Source organism: Arvicola amphibius, chromosome 14 (genome assembly GCF_903992535.2).
Source record: "Arvicola amphibius chromosome 14, mArvAmp1.2, whole genome shotgun sequence".
Classification (NCBI taxonomy): domain Eukaryota; kingdom Metazoa; phylum Chordata; class Mammalia; order Rodentia; family Cricetidae; genus Arvicola; species Arvicola amphibius.
This window is the reverse complement of record NC_052060.1, coordinates 42,988,106-43,003,206: the sequence shown is the minus strand read 5'-3', so window position 1 is coordinate 43,003,206 and position 15,101 is coordinate 42,988,106. Positions and strand designations below refer to the sequence as shown.

Genomic DNA, 15,101 nt, shown 5'->3' with positions numbered 1-15,101 from the left:
CAACTACTTACCATTGTAAGAGGTAAAGCAGGCACAAGATTCTATCATCAGGCAGAAATTATATTTGAGATAAAAATATGTACAGCAGCCCAGGGATATATCCTGTTTCCCAGGTTAGTGTCTTCACCCTATAGATTTCCCAAGTTAATGTTGCAGGGGCTGCAGTGCCTCTTGATACTTTATTAACAAGCCCACCTTGAGGAAATATACGTGGAAGATTGAAGACAGGTTGAGAGACAACAGAATCTACTGACCAATGATTTCTATAGCCAAAAGTCTGGGTTTGTTTGTTTTTATCAAAGCAGTGGCAGAAAATAAATGGAATTGACAGTACTCTGCATATGCGGATGAGGTCTATAGGAACATTAGCTTGATGACAAAGTTATAATATTTATTTCTCATATTAGATAGTCATAACAAAGACCATTACCAAGCAGAATGATAAAGAAGAAGAAGACAAAATTGTTACCAGAGTAATGATTGTCATAATTGTGTGATGGAATTATGGGACATGACCCAGCAGCTCATATGCCATATGTAAGACTAGATACATGACCATGACCTTCTTGAAGAGGTAGAAGTCAAAGTTGCTGTAGCACATGACTGTTTGTGCACACAATGAAAGGAAGATAATGAGGTGAACTGAGTCACACTTTTGTGGCTTAGCCCTAATGTTCAGCTGGAAAATGTTACATGCAATAAATGCCATATAGCCAAGGGTTTAAATGGCATTTCTTAGTGGTGGATGCATTCTAAACCTTTAGGCTGGAATCTTGGCCTACTGCATTGAAAAGTCTATTATATTAGTAAATTCTTGTGTACTGTTTAAGATTTGTGAAAGCAGATTCTGGGAGTAAGGAAGGCTTTCTTGCTCTAGACGGCAGCTGTTAATTTCCGCAGTCCTCCGAGACCCATTGCCAACAACGGGCTATGCCCCTGATTCTATAACCAGAAGAGGAAAGAACCATAAAACAGCCCAAGATTTACAATATGTTTCATCACAAACAGTTAAATGTAAACTGTTTTTAAGCAAGGCTACTATTGTCTATCTCATAATATCTGGGTGACTTCAGCAGGAAAGAGAAGCTCACCTGGGGAAAGGATGCTCTGACCAATACTCTTGATGGGAACTCCAGCATGACACTTTCAGAGGGGATCTCCCACTAATTTCTGTTGGATGAGTTTAAGTGCCCCATTGGACCATATCTTTATTATTCTTACTTGTTCTTTTGTTTGAAAACCTCATCTGAGGGAATGTTCTGCTCCACCTAAAACTCTAAATCAGGAAACCCTAATGGCTGCCCTTGCAGGGCTTCTAGTCATTTCTATTGGGTGTTTATAAGCCCAGGACTTGATGATGTCACCTTTTGTTTGCTCTCTTGATTAGGTTACTGGAGTATCGCTGTTGAATGGTTATGTTGTGTTATCTGTTGCTTCTATTTACCACCTGGTACTTCCTATGTACTCTTTGACTTTTGTTTGCTGTGTATTTGACAAACTTGTTTACACAAATTGAAAGCCTGGCTCTCATAGATCATTCTCTTGTCTGTACAGAATGCGTGTACACTTCAGAGCCACTCTCTTGACCAGTGAGCAGCTTTGTTGCTCTATGATGGATTATCCAGATGCTATTTAAACAGAACAAGGAATACCTTTCATTGTGAAGCCCATGCAACAATAAGCAGACATCTTCAGCAATAAGTAAACATAGCAAATCCACATTACCCTCAGCCTGATAGAAAATGCATAATGGTACTTGAAATAATTACAGTGAGAACTACAGAGGAACGCTCTAAACACTCATCAGAAAAGAATGGGGTCAACAAATCATTTGGGTTTGAATTCCAGTAAGGAAGACTTGGTCCTACCCATATGTAAACCCTTTTACTCACATTCACTAGTCTCATCCACCCCCTTTATTCCCTCTAAAACCAAAAGGAAATTTATCATATTTTGTGTCTACTCTTTAGAAAAGCCAAGTGTAGTGAATGTAGAATTTATGCTGCTTGGAAGGCCCTCTCAACAGTGTTTACACATCATAAGAAAAGACCTATCACAGGGATAAAGGCATCCTGCACCAGAGGTGCTGGAGAGACTGAAAGTATGAGAGCAATTACAGGACCCATCAGGGTTATAGGTCTTGTTAACCACTCAGCGGGGCTGCATGATCATGATGTAATACGTGGGCATACACACAAAGTAAGTGGGAACTCTGCTAAATCATCATTTGCACATAAAGTCAAACAGCCAGAAAGTACAGACCATCTAGGAAACCTCTACAGGTATACAGCGATTCTGTACAAGTATCCATGAGATTCTGGTAGATGAGTCATTGCCCCCCAACCCAGTGTGTGTGTGTGTGTGTGTGTGTGTGTGTGTGTGTGTGTGTGTACTCTTTTCCTTCCAGCTCCTATATAGAATATACAATGAGACAATGCAATAGTTAACATTATCAGGGTTGGAGCCTGGGGTAGCTATGTGATGAGGTTTTGCTTTTGTTTCTTGAGCTACAAATGGTGTGGGCCAAGAGTCAAATTGTGCTGGTATGACCATCATTCAACAGTATCAGACTATCCTTGCCAGAAATGCCTCCATGATCCGTGATGCCCTTCTTATGAGTACAAATCCAATGACTACTGTCCTGGTTTGCGGTCTGTTGCTGTGATAAACACCATGACCAAATATGACTGGGAGAGAAAAGCGTTTGTTCATTATACACTTTAGGGTAAGAGTTCATCGCTGAGGAAAATTGCTGTAAGAAAGGCAGAAACTAGAGCAGAAACATAAAGAAATGTTCCTTACTGGCTTCCTACCTTTGGTTGGTTCAGTTCTCTTTCTTATACCACTCAGGTATATCCTCATACCCTTGCCCCATAGAGGCACCACCCACAATGGGTTGAACCCTCCCACAACAATTATTAATCAAGAAAATGCCCCTATAGACTTACTCACAGGCCAGTCTGATGGAAGTAATTCTTCCGTTGAGATTTCCTCTAGCCAGGTGACTCTAGTGTGTGTCAAGTTGAGAAAAACTAACATAACTGCTCTGTACCCCAGACATTAGTATTTTTCCATGCTAGAGCATCAGCGCAAAGAGAACCTTAAATCCTGCTGAGATTTCATGAAGACCAACACTGCATGTGTTTCTATGCATACATATCTGTGTATGAATACCAACAAGGGCTCTCCAGCAAGACTAGTAATGTTTGACTACTGGCCTCTTATCAGGGCATCATGAGCTCCCCTTGGCTACATGTTCATTTGTAGAGCATGTCAATTACAAAATGCTTGTCCTCACAGAAGGAAATTGTTTAGAAGTTTGGAGTATTAGGGGGTTCAGAAGTCTTGGTGACTAGTACCTGCCTTGCTTATTCTGGGTGTCCTGAAGATCTAGCATCTCAGGAGACAGTGGACATCTGAATCTGTTCCAAGGTGCATTCTCATACCTGGACAGGTATCCATGCCCTGCTGTTTGTGGCACACCTAACCACAGCAGCTATGGTTAATACTGTAGCTGATTCTACCCAGCAGCAACAAGATTCATAAAACACCTTGGCGAGTGCTCCAGACAAATTTCTAGTTGAACAAGGAGGAGTTTGTCTCAGCTAGCCTACCCAATTCTGTGAGTATCAACAACACTGAGTTATTAACAGGAACATTTAACACTAATGTGTGAGGCCACAAAAATGAAACCAAAAACCAACACAGCCAAGCTCTCTGCACTCAAAGGCCTAAAAATGGGTTCCTTTATTTGACAGTACAACCTATAAGACATTTTTTAAAAACTGTCTCTACCTGAAATTACAGCTTTTAATTTTTAAAACATTTATATATACCCATGTGTGTTAAATCACTGAGCTAAAAAAATAAATGATTCCTTTTTATTACTTTATTTTATTGTTTTCACAGCTATTTTACCCAGTATTCCACATTCACATTGCATTTTTTGTTAGCCCACTTTATTTGAGAAAATTGTATGCTTTTACTACCGACGTTTTAAGATTAATTTCATTTTGTTTACATGTATGAGGGTTTTTCTTTAAAGGTGTGTTTGTATACCACATCATGCCATGTGCCTGTGGAGGTCAGAAGAGAGGTTAGGATACCTTGAAACTGGAAGAATGGATGGTTTTGAGCCACGTGGGTTTGGGAACTGAATCCAAGTCCTGTGGTTAAAAGCACATACTGCTTTTAGCCACTGAAATATCTTTCTAATTAATTTTTAATTCTTATATAACCTGTATTAAGAACATTTACACAAAAATCATTTTACTTTAAACTCTAATAAATGATGTCTATAATATTCTTGTCTACACGAAATTTTCCAATTTGTTATCCCTGCGCCCTTCAGGCCTTTGTTGCATTTTAAATTAGACTTGTAAATTAGAGACCAGCCTAACTTATCTTGTCTGTCAGTAACCAATTACTTCTTGATTAGTCAAACATCTGTTGCATAATAAAATGACCCTGAAGATTGGGAGATGCCTATTTCCATAAAGCGTTTGTTGTCACTCAAGGATGAGGGCCTGAGTTTGAATTTCTGGCACCTATGTAGAAACCTAGGCATTTTATTTAGTATGTGCCTGAATTGCTAGTGCTGGGGAGACAGAGACAGAAAAATTCCTGTATCTCATATTTCACTAGGCAAGAAGTTTGAATTAGGGAGCTCCAGACTCAGTGAAAAGGCCTGTATCAAAAAAAAAAAAAGATGCAAAGCTCTAGGAAAAGATATCCAACATCAGCCTTTGCATGCATGAGTATAAATGCACACACACAGAGACTCAAAATACACACAGAGAAAGAGACACACACACACACATACATACACAGAGAGAAAGAGAGAGAGAGAGAGAGAGAGAGAGAGAGAGAGAGGAAGAAGGAGGAGGAAGAGGAGGAGGAGGAGGAGGAGGAGGAGGAGGAGGAGGAGGAGGAGGAGGAGGAGGAGGAGAAAACGAAGAAGAAAAAGAAGAGGAAATTATCCCAAATCTGTTCAGTATCTGAGGGATTCTGAACTCCATTCAGACATCTCATAGTTTAAACTGTGAAGTTGACACCAGCCTAGAGGCACTGGGGAAGAGGGAAGAGTTCAGGAATTGGCTCTATTAGATTGCTCTGTGGTGCATCTGTTAGTATTTGCTTAATTGTTAATAGATGTGGAATGGCCCAGCAACGTGAGCAATGCCTAGGCAGGTGGACCTGGGCTATAGACAATGGTTAGTAGAAGGAGCCTGGAAATGAGCTGGTGAGCAGCCCTCCCCTGTTATCTCTGCTTTCCTGGTTCCTGCCTCGAGCTCCTGTCCCGGCTTCTCTTGGTGATGGATTGTGATGTGGATGTGTAAACCAATTAATTTTTTTCCTCCCCCCACTTGGTTTTGGTCAGTTTTTTTTTTATCACAGCAATAGGAATCAAACTAGGATAGATGTTTTGTTTCTCTGTGTGTGCAGTATAAATGTATTCTGCATGTGAATGTATAAGAATGTATATTCATGCATTCATGTGTGTGTATAAGTATGTATAGAGGCTAGAAGTTGACACCAGGTATCTTCTTCAGTGCAATGTCACATTTTTATTTATTTATTTATTTATTTATTTATTTATTTATTTATTTTTTGGAAGATAAGGTCTCTTTCATTGAACTTGAAGTGATCTGTGTAAAGTGAAGTTCTGTCATGCTTGGTCCTCAGTCATTCAGTCCCAACAAAATTGATACACGATTAATAAAAACTCAGAGAGATAAATCTAGGTTCAACCTGAAGATCCAAAAAACAAAACAGCCAACCACTGACACTTACCTTGACCCCAGTCCAAAATGGCAATCTTGCCTCCAGGAATTTCAGAACGAGATTGAGCCTGAGAGCTGTCTCCTCTAGTGTTATAATCCCCTCTAGTTCTGGGGCTAAGGGTGTGCACCACCACTGCCTGGTTTCTATGACAAGCTAGTGTGGCTACTGGGACTTCAGGTGTGTGTCATTGTTGCCTAGTCTGGCCAGAGTGGCTGTTTTACTTACCCGATTCCCAGGCAAGCTTTATTTATTAAAATACAAATGAAACGCCACTAGAGCTCTGATTCAGGTAGGCTGATTAGTCAGTGAGCTCCAGTGATCCAGTCTCCGTCCCGCCCATGGCTGGGACCACGAATATGTGCTACAGTGCCCAAGTTTGCCATGAGTGCTGGCATGTTGTTTCAGGTCCTCCTACTTGCATTGCAAGCAGTTTAGAACTGAACCATCTCCCCAGCTCCCAGACAGGTTTTTTGAAGCTATGCCCAGTTGAGTGTCTCTTCTGTTTAGTGTAGTATCTATTTCTTTAGAACTGAAAATGGCTTTTTAGGCATGCCCCATGCTTTAGCTGGCATAGAGTGGATAAATGTGAATGTAAGAAGTATCTTAAGTCATGCGGCCTGTGCAGATGGCTGGACCTCTGTGGGTAGCAGTAAGTTCAGGTTCCAAGGGAGATTTACAAGAGAAACCTTAATATCCAAGTCTCGGTCAAAGCTCTGCTTTGTGTGGCACTACTGTGTACTGTTGAGGATTGTGGACCCCCAGACCCTGAATTTCCTGTGACCCCCTGCCTGCCAGGAGCAGGCAGTAAACAACTTGTTTTCCTATGCTTGCAGTTGCTCTGAGCAAACAATTTGTTTTGCAGCTGCCCTGAGCACGAGACCCTCAGGAGTTCCTGATGGCAGGGGAGTGGTTTCTAGTGGGCTTGCAGCTGAGCATCAAGAAGACCCTATATCAGCTGCCCTGGAACTCAATAAAGTGGGCATTCTTGGAGCATTCTTGGCATTACCTGTGTTTCTGTGTGTTTCAATCTTCAGCCCCTTGCCTGACTTGTGAACTGTACTGTGGCGCGTAGACAGGCATTGTGCTACAATGTACTCCAGTGGTTAAACTCAGTCACAGACTCATTTTCCTTAATATAAAGCAGTGTAGTCTGAAAGTCATCTGTCCCCTACCTTCTTCTACAAGCTAACATACAACATATATATGAGCAGATCACTTAACTACATACATCTGCGAGGGGCACCGTCCTACGTTTGCAGTAGTTTTGCAATCCAGCATGACAGATATTTTGAGTTCTGCTTCTTCGGAAATGTAAAAGAAAATCTACTATAATATCCAATGAAATTGCATTTTTCTTTGAATGTCTGGAATACTTAATAGGAACTCAACAAAATGCCCAGGCATTCCAGTAAACAAGCCTTTGTAAATGTCTACCAGACAGTTTGGGTAAAGGTCTGAAGAAATCCTGGCCATGAACACCTGATGTGAGAAAGTTGCTTCTTTCTGCTAGGGAGCTTCTGGAGCTCGGTGGATCCAGAGCTTGAAAACAGCTAAACTTTAAACACGGTTTCCATGGAGTGTAACAGGAGCACATGCAGATCACACTGTTCCTCTGTTGGCTGTCTAGCTGTCTACCTTGTGCCAAGGACTGTGTGTTCATCTACTCTTCTCCATAGCTACCACTACACGATGCCTCTTTTGCTACCATACCAATCTCAGTGCTAGTTGTAACCATTTCCATTTTGTTTCTCTTGGATTAAGTTTCGTGTTGATTATTTGTGGATCTCATTCTCTTTGATGCCTTGGATCCTTGTTATGAGAAGCCTTGGCTTGTGGATTACCTAAGCTTCTGAATTCTGAATGTCTTCTCACTATTATATGCTTTGTCACACTGATAAGCAGAGTATTTTCTAGGCTTCCTGAAGTATTTTTTTTAAATACCTCTTGCATTCAAAGAGATTTTACTTGCTAGCCCACCTACCCCTCCCCCCCCACGAAGCTAATACTATGTGGGAGATCATTTGAGACTGCTACTAACCTCCTGTCTGCTGTGGTAGATAGTTTTATGTCAACCTGACACAAGCTATAGCCGTGTGAGGTGGGGAACCTCAACTGAGAAAATGCCTCAGGAAGATGAGGCTACAGGCAAGTCTGTGGAGCATCTTCTTCATGTGGAAGGGCTCAGCCTATAGTTGACAGTGTCATTCCTGGGCAGGGTCCATGGGTTCTGTGATAGAGGAGGCTGAACAAGTCAGTAAGCAGTGCTCCTCCATGTCCTCTGTATCAGTTCCTGCCTCCAGAACCCTGCCTTGCTTGAATTCCTGCCCTGACTTCATTCAGTAATGGGGCTATGATGAGGAATTGCAAGCCAAATGAACCCTTTCCTTTCCAACTTGCTTTTAAGTCTTAGTGTTTCATCATAACAGTACTAATCCTAGCTAAGTCATCTACTGTGTACCTAGCCTGTAAGTTAAAGAAGCAGGAACGCCTCGTCAGCATTTGCTCACAAGCTCTGGAAAAGCATTAAAAGCATTAAAGTAAAGGAATCCTTTACTTGGAGATCTAATGCCCTGTTCACTGGCCACATGGAGTCAAGATAGGATGATCACTAGGGAGTAAGGGATAGGCTTTTGTGTAATGTAGACGCTTATGCCTTGATGTCAAGAAAGAGGGGAAGAAAGTGTTGGCATCTAATTGGAAGTGACCTTTGGGCACAGAGGATTCTGGAAGACTCTAGAGACTAAACATTTTTCACGCGCACACATCTAGAGTTCAGAGATTGCATCCCAGGTTTGGGGATCCAATACAAGCTTACTTTTCAAGTTCTCACAACTGGGCCTTGAACTTACTTTATGAATGGGTTGGCTTGAAATCTGAATGATTTTAGAGCTCTGGTCATCATAAAGTTCAAGGCGTGGCGCCTGTATTTAACCTTCTCTGATTTCTATCTATGAGAAATTAAAACCTATTCATTCTTTATATGCTGCCAGTTCCTCTTTCTTTACATACTGGTATTATTCTGATTATTAATCACTGTTAAAAATTTACTTTCTTCCTCCAATGAACCCACAACCCTCAACTTAGCCATCCAATTCTGTAGTCCTATCATTCCTGTTTCTTCAAGAATCTCTTTATGCATATCAGTCCATTCCTTTCTGCTGATATATGCTTCCAGGTCATGATGGAGGAAAATAACCCATTCAACTGAAACTGCCCACCAGGAGCTATCAACACTGGATGATGTTCAGAGCCTCTTCTAACTGCAATGGCATCCAGCTTGCTAATTTTTAGAGGGTACTTTCTAGGAATGCTTCTGGGAACAAACACTTCAAGTTCTCCATGAAACAGTTTCTGAACATTTCTTGAATGGGGTTTGTTGAGAAATAGTCCCAGGGAAGATGAATGTGAGGTTAAGGGAAGTATAATTAGGTGAATGAGCAAAGATGAATGTACGGCAGAGGACTTGGGCCACCTTTTGGTAGGATTCCCGAACTGGGTGACCTCTTGCATGTATCTCTGTTGGATAGTGAAGGACCTAGCCCATGTGACCTGACATTTACAGTTTTTGGCTATGAGTTACCTTGTAGGGAAGGTGAGTGAAGAATTAGGCAGCTGCTCTGGGTCTCTGTAAGCATCATGACCTGCAGAGTTTCGATCCAAGAGAGGTAAAAAGGAAGTCCTGTTCAGCATGACTCATGGCTGTTGTGGGCTCAAACTTATAATGACTGATCCTAAGTAGTCTGTTTAAGCCCCACACAATTTGGTGGAAAAAAAATACATGGTGATAATTAACTCAATACCATGTGCACAATAAATCTTAAGACGTGACTATGTAAAAACCCTTTGTAAAGTGCTTGTGACATTTTCCACAAAGATGGGACCTATGGATTGAGAAAAGCAAGCTCATGATAAGGGTCTAGGGAGGGGCTGGTGTTGTCTTGGCCACACAGATAGTGCAAAGGTCATCAGGTTTTAAACCACATCTGCTTCCAGCCTTTATGTGGAAACAGGTAATATGCCTCTCCCTTTGAAGAGTCAACGCAGTCTGTTTAACATCCCTGGTTCCTTTAGTGCTTATCAGTGAGCACTTGGCCCTCTGTGCCTTTGATGAGGGCAATTCCTGGACAGAAACTTCTAGGAGTTGCCTTTAACCAGTGTCTGTGCTTGCTAGGATTTAGAGCCACTCACTGAAGAGGAGTCTTTCAGTGTTACCCAATACCTTGTACTATTCAAGTCAATCTCTGGAAACTAGTCTGGACATTTCTAGCTCCTGCCTTACATTTGACATCTCATTATTTAATCTTTAGTTACATTATTTGTGTTGCTATTTTTGTGTATGCATGTTCTCTATACCTGTGCTGCTGTAGAAGTGCATGAGGACCAAAGAGGACTAGTGTGGGTTGGTTCTCTCTTTCTGTCATGTGATGCTCAGGTCATTAAACTTGGTGGTAAGCATCAGTATTCAGTGGCTCCCTGACATCGGTTTTGTTTTAATGTTAATTATTTTTCTTTTTCCTTTGTGTGTGTGTGGACATGTATATGTGAGTTCCACTTGGTAAAGCTGGAGGTTGTTGTTTTAGGAAACATCTTCCATCTCCCATCTACCTTACGTATTGAGGCAGAGTCTGTCAATCAAACCCAGAGCTCACCATTGTGTCTCATTTCACTTGGTCCCTTGCTCTGGGAATCCTGTCTCTACTTCTGAGGTTGGAATTGCAGAAGATCTGCCTGGCTAACCAGCATATGTGACTTCTGGGGACTTGGGTCCTCATGCTTGCTTGGCAAGTAGCTCTGCTACTGAGATCAGCTCTTTAATCAACCTGAACCTCTTCTCTTTTTCTAAGAATAACAATATTATTCAAAAATGATTTTCTTCCCATGTTGAGCTTTGGATTTTTGGTCCAGTAATAGTCAATAATGTAAATCTATGCACGTCACTTCCCCAACTGACAAGATTGCTTCTATAATCAGCCTCGGTCAGTGAATGCCTTTCTGTATCATTTTTAAAAATATATTTTTGAGATTATAATATAATTACATCATTTCTTTCTATTTTTGTCTCTCCTAACTGCCTTATACACCCTTCCTTGTTCTCTTTCAAATCTATGGCTTCTTTTTCCATTAATTGTTGTTTCAGATAGATATTTCTAAAAATAGAAATAAGCTGTTCTCAGTCTGTATAACATTACTTATATGTATGTGCTTTCAAGATTGACCATTTGGTATGGGATAGCTAACTGGGTGCTCTTCCCTGGGAAAGATCATCTTTCCTTAGTTTCCTGTGGTCCTTTCCTTAGAGTTAGGGCCTTGGAAGCACCCCCCTTTTCACATTAGCGTGTCTGTTGCTCCTGCTCTTGCTCAACGCATGTTTAGGCAACCATGTTGGTGAAAGCTCATGCGTGCAGGTTCTGACATCTCTAGGAAATGACCTGACAGCAAAGTCCCTGCTCCTTTGGCTGATACAATCTTTCCACCTCCTCGTCCACAATGAACCCAGAACCTTAGATGAGGGAGCCGTCTTGTAGATTTGTTGTTTGAGACTGAAGCTCCACAACTCTGCATTTTGATTGGTTGTGGTGTTTGTAAGAATTTTATTAAGACATAATTTACATATCATAAAATTCATTCTGAAATGGGATATTGATACATGCTTAGGTTTCTCCAATCGTCATTTTTATCTGCTCGATGCAATTCCCATCACCCTCTCCCCAAAGAATCTTTACTCACGGATCGCTTTTCATGCACCCTTAATTTTCAGCCCTGATAATCACTCATCTGCCTTTTGTCTTTAAAGATTTTCCCATAGAGGATATTTCGTGTAAATGGAATCATACAGTGCTTGGACTGTAAGACCATCCTCCTTAATTTCCATTGTGTTTCCTGATGCAGAATGTCTCCTTACCTATTTTTTAAGGGCTTTAGGATAGGCTGACCTTTAACTCTCAGTCATCCTGATACAGTCTCAGGAGATTTTTCTATTGCTTATCAATACTGTGTTGTAATCTTTCACCACAATGTGTCAGGAGTAAATGTAGCAAAATTTGTAAGAACTATTTTTATTGTCACTCACAGATTTAAATACCAAGACGCATTTTCAAAGTGTTTCCCCTCATATTTCTAGATATCAGACAAATTCACCCTATTCTTCCTTTCTGGTGTGACTATTTATAATGGCATATAGCAAGGTGTGCCCTTGCCATAGCTGGACCTGTGCTGTTTGGGCTTTGACCCACCCTCTAAAACTACATAACAAACCTTGTGCCAAATAACCTTTTTCTTGTTATGGATTCATTTCATTCATATAGGTCTTTCATTATAGCAATGAAAAACTGGGGAATAAAATGCCCTCTATCCTAAAATCTCACATATGATTCGCTAGAGCAGTGTGGGTCTTTCATGAGTGTCATCTTCAAAACTATGAATTGGTATCATACACTTGGTCCCTCTTAGGGCAGCAAATACATAAGATAGGTTTAGCAAAGAAACAATCACATGGTCTATGGGAGATGCTATTCTGTTATTCTGTTACCATCAACTTTATGCTTCAAAATTTTTCTGCTATTTGCTTTTGTAAAATGAAATTTCAAAATCTTAATGATAATTTTATAATTAAAATTTTGTTTATGCCACATGGCAGAGGTTAGCTTCTTTATTAACCAGTCATAGGTGCTTGTCACAATACAGGAGGGTGATGACACAAGCCTATTGGAGATTGCCACCTTCTCCACCCTCCTATCCAAAATCTCCTTCATGGGCTTGCAGAGATTCTCAAACTTTGACTTGGTCTCTTTATTCTCTTCTCTTCCTCATCCTCTGTAGTTCCAGGTTCTCTTTAGTCACTGCTGTACACTAGAAATATATATTTCTCTCATTGGTTAATAAGGAAGCTACTTTGGCCTATAAAAAGGCAGAATAAGGCAAGACAGGAAAGCCAATCTGAAAATACAGAGAGAAGAAGGGTGGAGTCAGAGAGAAATGTGAGCCAGCCACCAGGAAAGCAAGATGTGTTAGAGAACAGGTAAAGACACAAAGCCACATGGCAAAATGTAAATTAATAAAAATGGGTTAATTTAAGTTGTAAGAGATAGTTAGCAATAAGCCTGAGCTATAAGTCAAGCATTCTGTAAATAATAAAAGCTTTTGTGTGTTTATTTGGGACTGGACAGGCAGTTGGGAAAAGACAAGCTCTTCCTCCATTTACAAGTCACCAAGACGGCGTTCTTTCTATATAACTCTCTGAGTTGCTGCACACGGTACTCATCAGTAGACTCAGTTGTACACACCGCCTTCTGCACACAGTCTACAAATGCAGAGTTGGCTACCTGCTCTTTGCTCTCACAGGTAATACAGTAGATGGACTTCTGTGCCTTCTTCATTTGAGACACATACTCTGACAGGGAGGTCATCTCATCTCTAGACTGAGAGGTGTGCTAGTGGAGAAGCTCAGAGAGGCACTGACAGTGTTCTCCATGGGTTTAAAGCTTTAAATTATTGGACAACACATCACACAATCTCTTGTAGTTCTCCTTGTGTTCATCCAGCTCAGAGAAGAGTTCACGGCACTTTTTCACAATGTTTCTGGGGATGACTTTCAGTATCTTGTTCTGCTGGAGCCTTTCTCAGGAGATATTCAGGAGCAAATCCTCAGAGTCCGCCATTCTAAGGATAATGTTGAGGTTTTCAGGTATCAACTCATCACAACTGCCCAAGGTGAACACATGGCAGATTTCCAGATTGATGTTGTTCTTCTTGTTCTTTAAAAAGTCAAAGGAAGCCCACCAAGGAGTGAAGAGCAATGCCCTGAACACCAGCTGATTTACTACAGAAAAAAAAAATGTTTGATTACCAAGTGGTCTTCTCAAACATTGGGAAAGCACTTATAGAACTCACCATATTCTTCTTGAGTGATGTCATCCAAATTTTACATACAAATAGGCTTATTCTTATTCAGCTCTTCCTGATAAATGTATTTCTCTTTAATCTTCATTTTTCTGTTCCCTACTTTGCCATTGTCATCCTCTTTATCTGATCCCACATCCTCAGCCTTAGGTTTCTCTTTGTCATCTTTATCTTCCTCATCTTTCTCACCTTTTCTTCCTCTGCCTCATCATCCCTGATTGTCTCTTGTTCCTTCTCCAAATAGAATAGAATAGGTATAATAGCCTATGAACTGTGTTTCCTCACCACTTCCTTGACCCACTCCTGAGTATTTTGTCTGATCTTCTTTGAGGCAAAGGATCACTTTGGTACTCTGGCTAATGGGTTAACTGTGGTCTGCATGAACTGCCAAGGATCCACCAGTAGAAGACTCCCATGCATACTGCACATCATCATTGTGTTTTGTGATCACAACTGCTTCCTCTGCCTCTAGGTAGGCTGATAGAACTTAACAACACACTGTACAGTGATGGAGATGTCTGCAACAGCCTGCAAAATCTCCATGAACACTTTTTTTTTTGCCAGACAATGGTTTCCAAGTTATTTATGAAGTCAGACTCAGTCATACCATATGGTCCTGAGGGTTATAGATGATGTCTATTTTTAACTCTTTAGCATTGTATAACTTGGAACAGTTTGTCAGGTTCTCATAGTTAATTGTCCAGCATCAGAAGCATTAGAGAAAAACTTTTAAAGGAAAATTTCCTTGTATGAATAAAGAGTATTGTTGGTGTGAGACATGAGCTAAGCAATTTCTGCCTGAAGGAGAAATTTCCTCCTGTATGTACTTCCTCAGGAATCTTGCCAGGTTAGCCTAATAGTAGTACAGAGCAGGGTGGGTCCAGACAAGGTCTGACTAGCAACTTGTACACCAAACCTAGACTGTATGGGAGAGACTCGAGAGAGTTATTCTCTTCCTTTTCTGGGTTCACGTCAAGGGTCAGGGTCACAGTTCTAGGAAGTCCCCCCTCCACACACACCCACATAATCATAGTTGGTTACACCACTGCCCGAAGCACACTATCTGCACTTCGCTTCCTGTTGAAGCTCTTGCCCAGCCACTTCTCTTTATTTAAACGCTCGCAATTTGTTTACTCTTGACTGTTTATAATACAACTTGATTATTTATAACACAATCTCCTCTGACAATCATATTACATGTAAGATGACACTATATAATCATCTGACATTTTTTTCTATAGAATTCTCTGAAGAAACATAGAATGCACAGGAGGAAACTGTTTTGTAAGTAAAAGCTGTGTCTTTTCATCCCTATGTTCCCAGGACCTAGTATTATACCTCACATATAGAATCATTCTTTTAAAATTACTTTGTGGGTAATGAATATAGTATTCTGATTATCAGTCGTATAAAGGACC

At 40.7% G+C, this 15,101-nt stretch overlaps 1 pseudogene; it reads right to left on the bottom strand.

Moving 5' to 3' along the window:
* Nucleotides 1-2,036: 2,036 nt before the first annotated feature.
* Nucleotides 2,037-14,708, bottom strand: LOC119800688 (annotated as a pseudogene).
* Nucleotides 14,709-15,101: the final 393 nt, after the last annotated feature.